The following is a 12,543-nucleotide window of genomic DNA, read 5'->3' as shown; positions in this document are numbered from 1 at the left end:
GATAATTGTAGTATAAATATTTAGTAGCCAATCTGAAACCTTTGTTCATAATCGATATAAAATTGACATTAGATACTTCTACACTACAGATATTAGCATAGAAAAATTTGAAAAACTAAATTATTTATAAGTACATTAATATACGTACCACATAAAAGCATTTAAAAAGAAATAATAGGCAGGTAAACACAAGCAGGAAGCTAATTTTATATTAAAACATTCTCTTAATGGTCAAGCCACTATCAGCACCTACGTCTGAGAGATATGGTACCTAGTCTAAACCATTATTTATTTAAAATAATCTCTGTTTTTCATATTTTAATATGTTGATAACAAGTAATCTGTGGTTATTTTTGAATGAATAAACATTAAAAATCATAAAAATGAAGAACCAGAGACTACTTTTAACATTATTTTGTTCAGTGCTACTATTTTATAGGTAACCTGAATAATGTAGTGATAGAGTCAAAGAATTAATCTCTAAAACTGCCATTCCCAGGCTCTATCCACTATTCAATCCTGCCTCTCTTATAATGTAATTGTCTTCTGATTTCAGCAAAAAAATAAGAATATTTATACTTCCATTCGTGTACTAAGATGATTATTTCTTTTACATTCATAGACCTGAGCTCCAAATAATACTATTTTATTAGTATTATTTATTAGATGCTTATCTTTAATTAGATGCTTTTAGAGTAAATAAAAAAATGCATTAATTATTATTATTACAATAATATAAATTAAATTTTGGTTACAGAGAAAATTTTACATTAGATGTGCAAAAGAAAAATTTGCATTCTTATTGTGATTATGCGAGTATTGTTTAGATTTTTTTAATGTAATAAACTAATCTATCTCATTGCTTCATTAGAATACAAAATAATGATCTATGGGATGTTCACAGTGGATTCTATATATTTATTCAAGTAAATAGTGTTTTTTAAATTTGGAAAATATATATTCATTTCTACAGGAAGGTGATTAGTTTGATAAGGAAATATTAACTGCTGGTATCATTATATTATGTATTAACTTAAAGTATATAATAATAATTTTTTCTTGCAGCCAGCACTAACCTACTCATTGACTTGAAAAGTACCATGAAATAAAAGAAACCAAGTTTTTAAAATTAATTTGTTATTTAGCTACTCTAAAATCCTTTTGGATCATTATATTTAAACCTGGAGGATTTCTTAAGCATAAAGTCTTCAATTATAAATATCTGGAATTTAAAGGAGAAATACTGTATCTCTCTTTGCTTATAATCTTTAATTAGTGAATGAACTGAAAAATTGGTCTTGAATTACAAAATATTTTTAATTCTTCTGAGGAGGCCAAAAATTTTTCCAGGAAGACATGCTGAGCTACCCAGTTGGTGCAGAGCTCCTTTTTTCAGGGTAAGTAATCAAAAATAATAAAATAAAAAAATTAAGTAATAGTTTTCTGGGAATGAAAGTTTCTGGATTCCTCTGGAATAGACAACATTATCTTGCAACATGTTATACTTTCTTCATTGACATAATAAGGGAAATTATTTTATTTTAGGTATGGTACAAAATCTCTGTTGGTAACACCAACCACAGAAGTAGATCAGAAAAATTAAACGGCATAATAATTATGTGTAAAACAATGTTTATAAATTGTGTAATATACTTAGAATTAATCTCAGAAAATTAAAGTTTAAGTAAACCTTGGTCATGGCAGGAGAATTCGTTGTATCACTTTGAAAGTTTAATATTATATTTCTTGAATTACTCTTTCAAACCACAAACATAGAATTTGATAAGCTAAATTATTTAAAGTGTACATTTTACTTATTGATTTGTCAATAAATCTTTAAAGAAAATTTTTCACGTTAAGATCCTTATTCATTTTCATATTAGTATATAAAAACTGAAATTCTAATTTAAAAGAATTATATTAAAACAAATTAGGCAACGTATACACATGATAAATAGAACAGGAAATCAAACAGATTTAATTTTTTAAAAAATACATTCACCTCATATATATTCAGAATCTATTAGTATAAACTAATTTAGACAACATACCTTCAATTTTAGAGTTATTTAAAATTTACTTTCTTTATTATATTTGTTTTATTTACATGTTATATGTTTACATTTTATTGCAAAAGCAACTTAAATATAATTGTTACATATAAACAGTTGGATTACAAAGAGTATGTTCCAATACAGACTCAGCTAAATTTTAATATTTGCACACTTGATGTCTCTTTTATTCGAACATATTGGGTAGCTACTATCTTTTAGTCTCTAACTACAAATAATTCCCTATGATTTTCATACTTTAATTTTTACAAAAAAAAATTTATTTTAAATTTTGAGAAAATTGAGCCTCAGATTAAGTCACATCCATCTAGTAATTGAAGGATTCCTGCATTAAAACCAGAGCTATTTGAATAGCCCAAGCTTCATGGAAACATTTTTTAAACTAACACATTGATGCTTTATAATTTTCAATAAAATAATAAATATGTGCTATATTGCTTCAACTAAAGCAATAGTGCAAGATACGACTGATAGAAGTCATCAAAAATATTTCTAATTGCAATTTATTGAAATCATAATGATAGTAACTACTTTAAAGGAGAGGAAATGTGCCTTAAAGTGTATTATTAGTGATCTTTAAATTTTTTGTACACAAATAGGAATTTTTGTTGTATAGATGTCCTAAATTAGTGAATCATAAACATAAATGACCTTAGCAAGACGAAAGAGACCATACTTTTCACATTGGGTGTTACCACCATATTACAGAATTGACATTGCCATGATCTGTGGTCCTTGTAATTTAGCTGTTCTAAGCAACTCTCCTTTATGTAATGAATGATTCATAAAATTAATTGTATATTTTTATAATATAGTATTATTATAGTAAAATAAATGAAGAGCAAAACCATAATTATTTGCATAGTAAATAATATTATAAGTATTTTCTGGCATTACAGATACCTATTTTTCTTTTTTGTTTGCCTATAAAATAATTGAATAATTAATAATTATAGAAGTGACAGGTTAATTTTACTTTGAAGCAGTTTACATATGAATCAAATTAGTAGTGGCAAAATTCCTAATAAACTTATAACATTAAACAAATAAGATATTTGGCACTATCTCTTTTATGACCTGTAAATTTTAATAAATAGCAATATTTAATTAACATTTCCCATTTTAAAAAGAGTTTAGTAGAATGAGAAAACCTACATTGCCCTTGTGTAAATATAGCCCATAAAAAAAATTAATTTGAACTCAAAAGCAAATAAAACAAAACATCTCCAAATATATTTGATTAACTTAAACATTGCTTTTTTTTAAAGGCTACAACTACTCAAATTGGCTTGTGGAAACTCTTTTTTAAAGTTATAAATATAAAAATAATATCTAAGTATTAATTAGATACTAGATATTAACTCTTACTATTTGAACTAATTTTTTACTCTGAGAACAATAACACTGTTTTGTGGATGGTAAATGTTTACTAAACATTGATTGAAGAAAATTTTGATAAATTAATGAGCTACTGAACATATAAGAGGATGTATTATATTATTTGAAATTTAGGAATTTGGGATATGGTAAGCAAGATAATCCTAACCCTATTCTAGAGGTCTTAGGGTAGACCACCTAAGAATACATTTTTAAAAAATAGGAATAAATATGAAGATCAATTTAACTTTAATACTATCAGGGTTTAGAGAAACAAAATAAATACTCTATTTTCATAAAACATTGCCTTGTATTTGTAAATTGTTTTATAAAAAATATATTAAATTTTTTTTTTAATTTCAGATATTTAATTTGAGAAACTTATGTTTAATTTTTAAACACTAGGCTGCCATATCTCTCTGTGTTCATATAACCATCTCATGAAATGGACCTCCTAACAGTGGCTATAGTCATCAGGTCTGAACTGTACAAGCTTCTTTGACCTGGCTAAGATCAACAGACAATGCCGATAGGATAATGAGGTCTCTCCTCACAGTATTTACAAATTATTTTTTTACTCCATTACTATAACTCTTTAGCTACAGGCTCTAGTACAGATTCCTGAAAGCCCTTTAGATCAAGAAGAATTCTACAATTGCTTACAAACTAAGGTTTGGGGATAAACGTCTAAATAATGTCATGATTTAAAAACAAAATATACCAAGAAGACATAACACATCGATATATATGCACCCAATCAAGGAGCACCAAAATATATAAAGCTAATAAAACTAAAGGGAGAAACACAAAAATATCATAGTAGGGGACCTACATACCCCAGTGTCAGCTATGGATAGATCATCCAAAAAGGAAATCAATACGGAAATAGCCTTAAATGACATGTTAGACCAATTAGACACAATTGACATTTACAGAGTCTTTTATCCCAAAATACCAGATTATACATTTTTCTCTAGTGCACATGGAAAATTCTCAAAGATAGACCATATGTTGGGACACAAAACTAGCCTCAACAAATTTAAGATACATACCAACCAAATTCTTTGATTATAATGCTTTGAAACTGGAGATCAATTGCAAAAAAGAAAACGAGAAAAAACAATATGTGGAGTTCAAACAACATGTCCTAAAGAATGACTCAGTCTTATAAAAAATAAAAGGAGACATCAAGAGATGCACAGAAACAAGGTGAAAATAAAATACAACATATAAAAACTTTTGAGGTATAGCAAAAGCTATAATTAAAAAAAAAAAAAGTTCATTTTATTATGGGCCTATCTCAAGAAACAAGAAAAATCCCAAATGAAAAACCTAACATTACACTCTTTGCTGCTATTCAATATAGTGTTGGAAGTCTTAGCTAGAGAAATCAGGCAAGAGAAAGATAAAAAAGGCATCCAATTAGAGAATGAAAAAGTCAAATTGTCACTTCCTTCAGAAAACCATAAAGGCTCCACTAAAAAACTATTAGAAACAGTATAAGAAACAATATAAGAGTTTCAGGTTACAAAATCAATGTACAAAAGTCCATAATATTCTTATATATTAACAATGAAATTTCAGAAAAAGAAATAGAAAAAATAATTTCTTTGCAAGTGTAACAAAAAGAATAAAATAACTAGAAATAAACCCAATGAAGCATGCAAAAGACTTATGCACTGAAAACTATCAGATGTTATTAAAAGAAATTGAAGAAAACACAAAGAACTGGAAAGATGTTGTATGTTCGTAGATTGAAAATCAACATAGATAAAAGACCTTATAACCCAAAGCAACATACATATTTAATGCAATCCCTACCAAAATCACAACAGCTCTTTTTAAAGAAACAGAACAAAAATATTATTAGATTTATTTGGAAGCACGAAAGACTAATAGACAAAGCAATCCTGAGAAAATGAACAAGGCCAGAGGTATCACTCTGCTATCTTCAAATTATACTACATAGCAACAATTCTCAAAACAACATGATACTGTGGGGGAGGGGGACACACGTACACACACACACACACACACACACACATGCACGCACAAGTACATAGACCAATGGAACAGAATTGAGAGCCCAGAAACAATCTCACATACATATGGGCAAATAATTTTCAACAAAGAAGCCAAAAAAATATGATAGAGAAAAAAAAAAGGCTCTTCAATAAATGGTGCTAGGAAAATTGGAAAGCCACATGCAAAGAATAAAACTAGTCTATCTGTCACCATACGCCAAAATTAACTTGAAATGAATCAGAGACCTAAATATAATAGCTGAAACAATAAGTTGCATAGAAGAAAACATAGATACTATACCCATGGATGCTGACTTTATAGAGGATTTTATGAATTTGACCTCAAATACAAGGGAAACAAAAGCAAACATAAATAAATGACACTATAGCAAACTAAAAAGCTTCTACACAGTAAAAGAAACTGTCAAGTCAAAGAGGCAATTATTCTAAAGTGTGAAGATATTTGCAAACAACACCTCCAACAAGGTGTTAACATCCAAAATATACAAAGAACTCATACAACTCAACATAAAAAAACAAACAATCAAATTAAAAAATGATCAAAAGACCTGAACAGACACTTCAGATACAAAGGACCAATAAGCATATGAAAAGATGTTCAACTTCACTAGCTATTAGAGAAAATGCAAAACAAAACAACGATGAAATAACCATCTCACATCTGTTTAGAGTAGCTAATCAAAAGGATGAGTCAAGTGTTGGAGACTTCCTGGGGAAAAAGGAACCCCAATGCACTGCTGGTGGGAATGTAAATTGGCACAGCCACTATGAAAAACAGTATGGAAGATCCTCAAAAAAGTTAAAAATAGAATTACCATATGACTGCACAATCCCTTTTCTGAGTATTTACCCAAAAAATTTAAAAACATGTACCCGTAAATGGATATGCACTGGGTGTTCATCACAGCATTATTCATAGTGGCCAAGACAAGAAAACAATCAAAGTGCCCTTCAATAGATTGGATAAAGAAGATGTGGTACATATATACAATGCAACATTTCTCTCCATAAAAAATACTGTGATTTGCAACAACTTAGATGGTTCTTGAGATCTGCAATCTAAGCAAAATAAATTGAGCAGAAAAGCCATATGATTTCACCTACATGGGGGATATAAAACCGAAGTTAACAAATGAACATGACAAACAGTGACTCATGGACAGGGACAATAGTTTGATGGTTACCAAAGGGAAGTAGGGATAGGGGAGGTAGATAGGGGTAAAGGGAGTCAAATATATGGTGATGAAGGAAACTTTGGTTGGTGAACAGACAATACAATATAAATATAATGTATTATTTAATTGTATGTTTGAAACCTAGATTATTTTGTTAACTGATGTCACCACAATAAATTTAATAAAAAATAAAAATAAATAAATAAATAATGTGATGATCATAAGAGAAAATATACATTAGAAATATGACTTTATATCTTTCTGCTACGAGAAAAAATAATAAATCTAAGGCTTTTTATGAATATGTTGTGTGCAAAAACTTATAAAACTCACAGAGAATAAAGAGTTTTGCCTTTGAATTTAGAAATTCTTATAATAAAAGGTAACTGCGGAGATACACTTTAAAATATTAACAAAGCTTAAGAATCTCCAAAAGGTTGATTCGATAGAAACTGAAGAAGTTCTAATGATTAAAAATCCATTTCAAAGTATAAATGATTTAACAATTTACCAAAAAACTATAAAAATTTACCAAAAGACTATAAAGAGATCTGAAAAGATACTTGCACACTGAGGTTCATAGCAGCATTATTCACAGTGACCAGGACATGGAAGCAACCAAAGTGTCCTGTCATAGATGATTGGCTAAAAATCAAATCTAAGATAATCTTATAAAACTTTTTATTTTTGAAATTTTATCTTCCTTCCTTCTTCACATGACATTATGTTATATTGATGATATATTTTTTGTTTAGTTTATTTAATTAAATTAGGTTAGCTTTGGTCTAATACTGAGTCGTTTTTATCTATAACTGGACATAAAGCTAGACAGCAAGGATTGTATTACCTCAAATCAGATAACCTGACAATATGTACATAAAGTGTTCTTGTAAATACTCAAAGAAAAGTTCTGGAATCCTAAAACCTACAGGCATTAATACCAGAATCCTGTGTTTTAATAGCACTAAATTTATTCATATATTTTTTCCTTTTGGTGAATCATGATGCATTTTTGAACTTTATTATTTTATTAAGTATTTCCAGGCCATTTTCATAGAATGTTAAATCATGGAATTGGTTACATAATAATTAGTTTTGAAAGTGTAATCTTAATCTAAAGATTTAGCTCTGTTGCCTAATGGCACTTCCATAAAGTTTTGTTAGTATGATAAATAGAAGTCAAGTCATTTATAATTAAAAATTTTTGTCAAAATACTACATGATCGATCAAATACAAAATAAATCACACTAATAAAACTAAATAAAAGCTTAATATGATCAGCAAAATATACATTTTTCTAATTGACTCTGTGGTATTTTAGTATTATTTTGGTCTCTTAAATGAACATAAATTTTTTAAATATTTTTTTATAATGAACATACCTACTTAGAGTTTAACTTTGTTTACATATTTTTATGATCCATCATGGCTCATAATAGACTTGTTTTTCTTTTAAGAAATGTATTGTTTTTTATTAGGAATTTTTTTAAAAAAAGGAATTAACATTAAAATGTTTGAAAACAAGGATATATTTGTTTAGGGGTATCAAGTTTATTTTTAACTTGCAATATTTCTAAAGTCAAAGACATCACATAGGAATTACTTATGTATGGTATAAATTTAACATGTTGTTTACATAGCTGCACATTTTTTACAATCTTATAATGTTCATTTATATATTCATCAAAGAAATTAAATAAAGACTGTTGAAGTTGGCAAAACAATATTTGACCAAATATCTAATAATCTTGAGGAAGTAAGCAAATGCTATGGAAATTGAAAAGTAGGTAATTTATAAAGAAATTATTTACTAATGTACATCAAATTATTAACACTGCATTGAAAATATAAGTACAAACTTTCATGTTATTAGTCAATAAACAACATGGGTGATTTGATGTAGATAAGTAGAATAAAAACATTAGATCATAATATCTTCAGCATATGAAATCCAAAAGAATATTAAAAAGGTGATAGTTTAAAAGTCTGCAATCCCTGAGCAACTTGGAATCATCTATGGAAGAAGCACATATACTAACATAACAGAACTTTATAGGGATCGGAGTAATTTTATTGTGAATTTTACATCAATCAATACTTTTTATATCACATTACATTTTATGCAAAAAAAATTTGCAAAGATTTAATTAAGAACCACCATCCACAGTTATCTAAGTTAGCAACACAGCCTGTAGTTAATGAATATCATGAAGACTATGAAATCTCACCTTCCCCACAACAAATAAGTAAGCTTTTACAAATAATTCTATTGAGACTCTCATCCAGCTTTTTAAATTGGTGTTCATTAGTAGTCTATCATGACGAAGTAATTCCTTACGCTAAAGAGATCTGAAAAGATACTTGCACACTGAGGTTCATAGCAGCATTATTCACAGTAACCAGGACATGGAAGCAACCAAAGTGTCCTGTCATAGATGATTGGCTAAAGAAGCTATGGTACATATATACAATGAAATGTTACTCAGCCATAGAAGAGATGAAATACTGCCATTTGCGACAACATGGATGGATGTCAAGATAATCACTCTAAGTGAAATAAGCCAGACAGAAAAAGTTGAAAATAGCATGACATTACGTATATGTGCTATATAAACCTAAAAGTAACAAATGAACAGGACAAACAGAGACTCATGGTCATGGACAATAGAGTAGTGGTTATCAGAGGGTAGGACAGAAGCGGGAGAGGGGAGGTAGATGGGTTAAAAAGGGTCAAATATGTGGTGACAGAAAGAAATAAAAATATGAGAGGTGAAAACAGTGTAAATATATATATGCCTTACTGTTAAAGTGTACACCTGAAACTTATTGGATTTCGTTAACCAACGTCACCATTAAATATATAAATAGATAGATAGATAGATAGATAAGTGTTCATGCAGTGACAGAGCAGCTCCAAGAACTTGACATGATTTTGGTGATATAGAACCCACAGAATTGTAAGAAATATTGGTCACAATCTCTGATTTAATAGAACTTATAAAACTGATACTAATTGAGTCTTCTTAATAAATATTGTGAAATAGTTTAAAAATTGTAAACTGCATAAATGTTATTCAGCAGTCTTAATTTCCTTCTTCTGCTCTTTCTTTCTCACCTTTTATACTTTCACATTCCACCCTTTAGGTCAATCTGTTTGCAATTTTCATGTCCTAACATTACCCCAGTTCTAAGTCTGACCTTACCTATAACTTTAATAGTCCATTAATAATTAACTTCCTTTCACAAAGTAAATGAATTTTAAAATAAAATTCCAGAAAGGGAAAACACTTGTCAATAATATATCAAATATTGGAATTTTAAGTTAAAACAATAAAAAAAATTATACAGATTTTTAAGAAAACAAAAGTATCTTCAAGTCTTCAAGGTTGAAGTTTTTCTAACATTTTTCTTTACTTTTTCTTTATATATGAATGAGTAACAAGAAAACGAGATTTAAAATGGTATTAGTATGGAATTTTAGAGAAGGAAAAAGAATATGTAAATTCTAATTCAAAGTAACGATAGACCTTAAACTTTAAAGATACTAAATAATGCACAGAAGGAGGTTTAGGTGAGAAAGATTGACAAGAGGAATCATAAAGTAGTGAGCTTGAGACAGTGACACTAATTAGAAAACTATTTTTAAAAAATATATAAGTCTATGGCCCTGCCACCCTGAATGTGCCCAATCTCGTCTGATCTTGGAAGCTAAGTGGGTTGGACCTGGTTAGTACTTGGATGGGAGACTACCTAGGAATACCAGGTGCCATAGGCATGCATAAATAAATAAATAAATAAATAAATAAATAAATAAATAAATAAATAAGTAAAGGTATGGCATTTCATATAAGCTCTGGGGAAGGACTAGATCAGACTAATTTGAAAGATAATAAATCAGAATAAAAATGGACTTGGTGATCCACTGAGATAGAGCCAAAGTAATCTATGTTTCATTCATTTCTACCTTTATTTCTCACAAAGTGTTTTTTTTTTTCCTATCCTGTACAAAAGATTACCATAAAACTAGTGGTTTAAAATAATACCCATTTATTATCTTACTGCTGCTGAAGTCAGAAGTCCAGGTTTCTCTGTGCCTGGTTTCTCTGTTCCCAGCTACATAAGGCAAAACTAAAGGTGTCGGCAGAATGGGTTCTTATATTGAAATTCAACTCAGAAAAGGTCTGCTTCGAAGCTCCTTCAGGTTGTGGGAAGTAGTTTTTCTTCTAGCTGTAGGATTCATGGTAATTTTCCTCTTCAAGGTTATCAGGAGAATCTACTGCTTACGTATGTAAAAGGCAGTCTTAGTCTTATACAATGCAATATAATTATGGAAGTGACTCCCCCATTACCTTTGTCATACAATGTAACCCAATTAAGGGGTGACTATGCCATTACTTTCATCATATTCTACTGTCTAGAGGCAAGCTACAAATTCTTCCATATTTCAAGGGAGGGGACTATATAGGGATATCTATGATTGTTCATCTCAGAATTCTATTTACTACAAAAGTTACATCACTCTTGAGAAAAATCTACAATCACCACCCTTAAGAAAAAAAAGAATTTCATGTGTTGATATTATACGTCGTATTGTTTCTCCTAAAATTTAAATGTTGAAGTCTTAACCCCTGGTACCTCAGAAGGTGGCTCTATGTGGAGATAGGGTCTTTAAGGACCTAATTAAATTAAAATGAGGTCATTAGGGTGGGCCTTAATACAATAAGACTGTGTTTTTGAAAAAAAGAGAAAATTTAGAAACAGGCATACATGTACAGACAGAAGATCGTGTGAAGACACAGAGAAAAGATGGCCGTCTATAAGACAAATAGGCCTTAAAAGACATGAACCTGGACGGCAATTTTTTTTAGACTGTTAGCCTACAGAATTATGAGAAAATAAACTTCTATTGTCTAAGTCATTTAGACTGTGGTATTTTGTTATGTTATGGTAGACCTAACAAACTAATACAGTCAGTTTCCAAAGTGCTGGTTTTGTCACACTTTATAGAAAGACATTTTTTGAGGTAGCAAGCTCATTTTAAACGTAGATAAGACAGGACATCATAACTGACCTTCATAATGAATGTGGTCTTACTCTCATTTCTTTTCTAGTTGAAAAGATGAAAATATTGTTATATACGACTTTTAATTGTTTTTTTTTTTAAATAATTTTTGCGATTATTTGGAGAAAACTGTACCTTTAGAGCCTTTTAGGGCAAAAATGTGCAAAAAAATTCTTTTAAATAAACACAAGATTTGGCTCATATATTAATCATTACATATGTATTGAATGGTTAAATTACTAAGCTGTTTTTGAATTTTGGAATATTGGTAACCACAACAAAGTTCCTGTCACAATGTATATTACAATCTAGTGAGAGGAGAAAGACAAAAATATAACAAATAAATAAATTAAAAAGTGTGTGATTAGAAGGTGACAAGCACTGTGTGAACATTTTAAAAAAATAAAAAGAGGTCTTTGGGTCATACTTCTCTTGCTTAGTCCCGCTTCCACTTTTGGAAATGCACTTTCCTTTCTAATAAAATTTTTCTTTTCTACTGTAAAAAAATAAGTAATAAATAAATAAATAAATAAATAATAAGACGAAAAATAAAAAGAAAGAAAAAAAGAATAAGGACTATAGATTGACGGTTTAGACATTTTTAGTGTGGTCAGAGTAGGACTAAGAACTTGATGAGAAATTGACCTTCCACAACAAGTGTATTTCATGGAAACACATTTATCGCAGAAGAAACAGGTCGTACGAAGGCCCTGAGGCCTGACATTCTTGAGAAACAGTGAGAAAGAGCCTGTGGAGGAAGTGGCTTGAAAGAGAAGAGATTAACACGGGATGAATTTTTCTGAGTAAAGTG

At 29.3% G+C, this 12,543-nt stretch overlaps 1 pseudogene; it reads left to right on the top strand.

The window, feature by feature from the left end:
• Positions 1-10,327: 10,327 nt before the first annotated feature.
• Positions 10,328-10,445, top strand: LOC118602549 (annotated as a pseudogene).
• The last annotated feature ends 2,098 nt before the right edge of the window (positions 10,446-12,543 follow it).

This window comes from Rousettus aegyptiacus, unplaced genomic scaffold, assembly GCF_014176215.1.
Source record: "Rousettus aegyptiacus isolate mRouAeg1 unplaced genomic scaffold, mRouAeg1.p scaffold_m13_p_4, whole genome shotgun sequence".
In the NCBI taxonomy this organism is placed as follows: Eukaryota; Metazoa; Chordata; class Mammalia; order Chiroptera; family Pteropodidae; genus Rousettus; species Rousettus aegyptiacus.
This window is presented reverse-complemented; position numbering and strand designations above follow the sequence as displayed.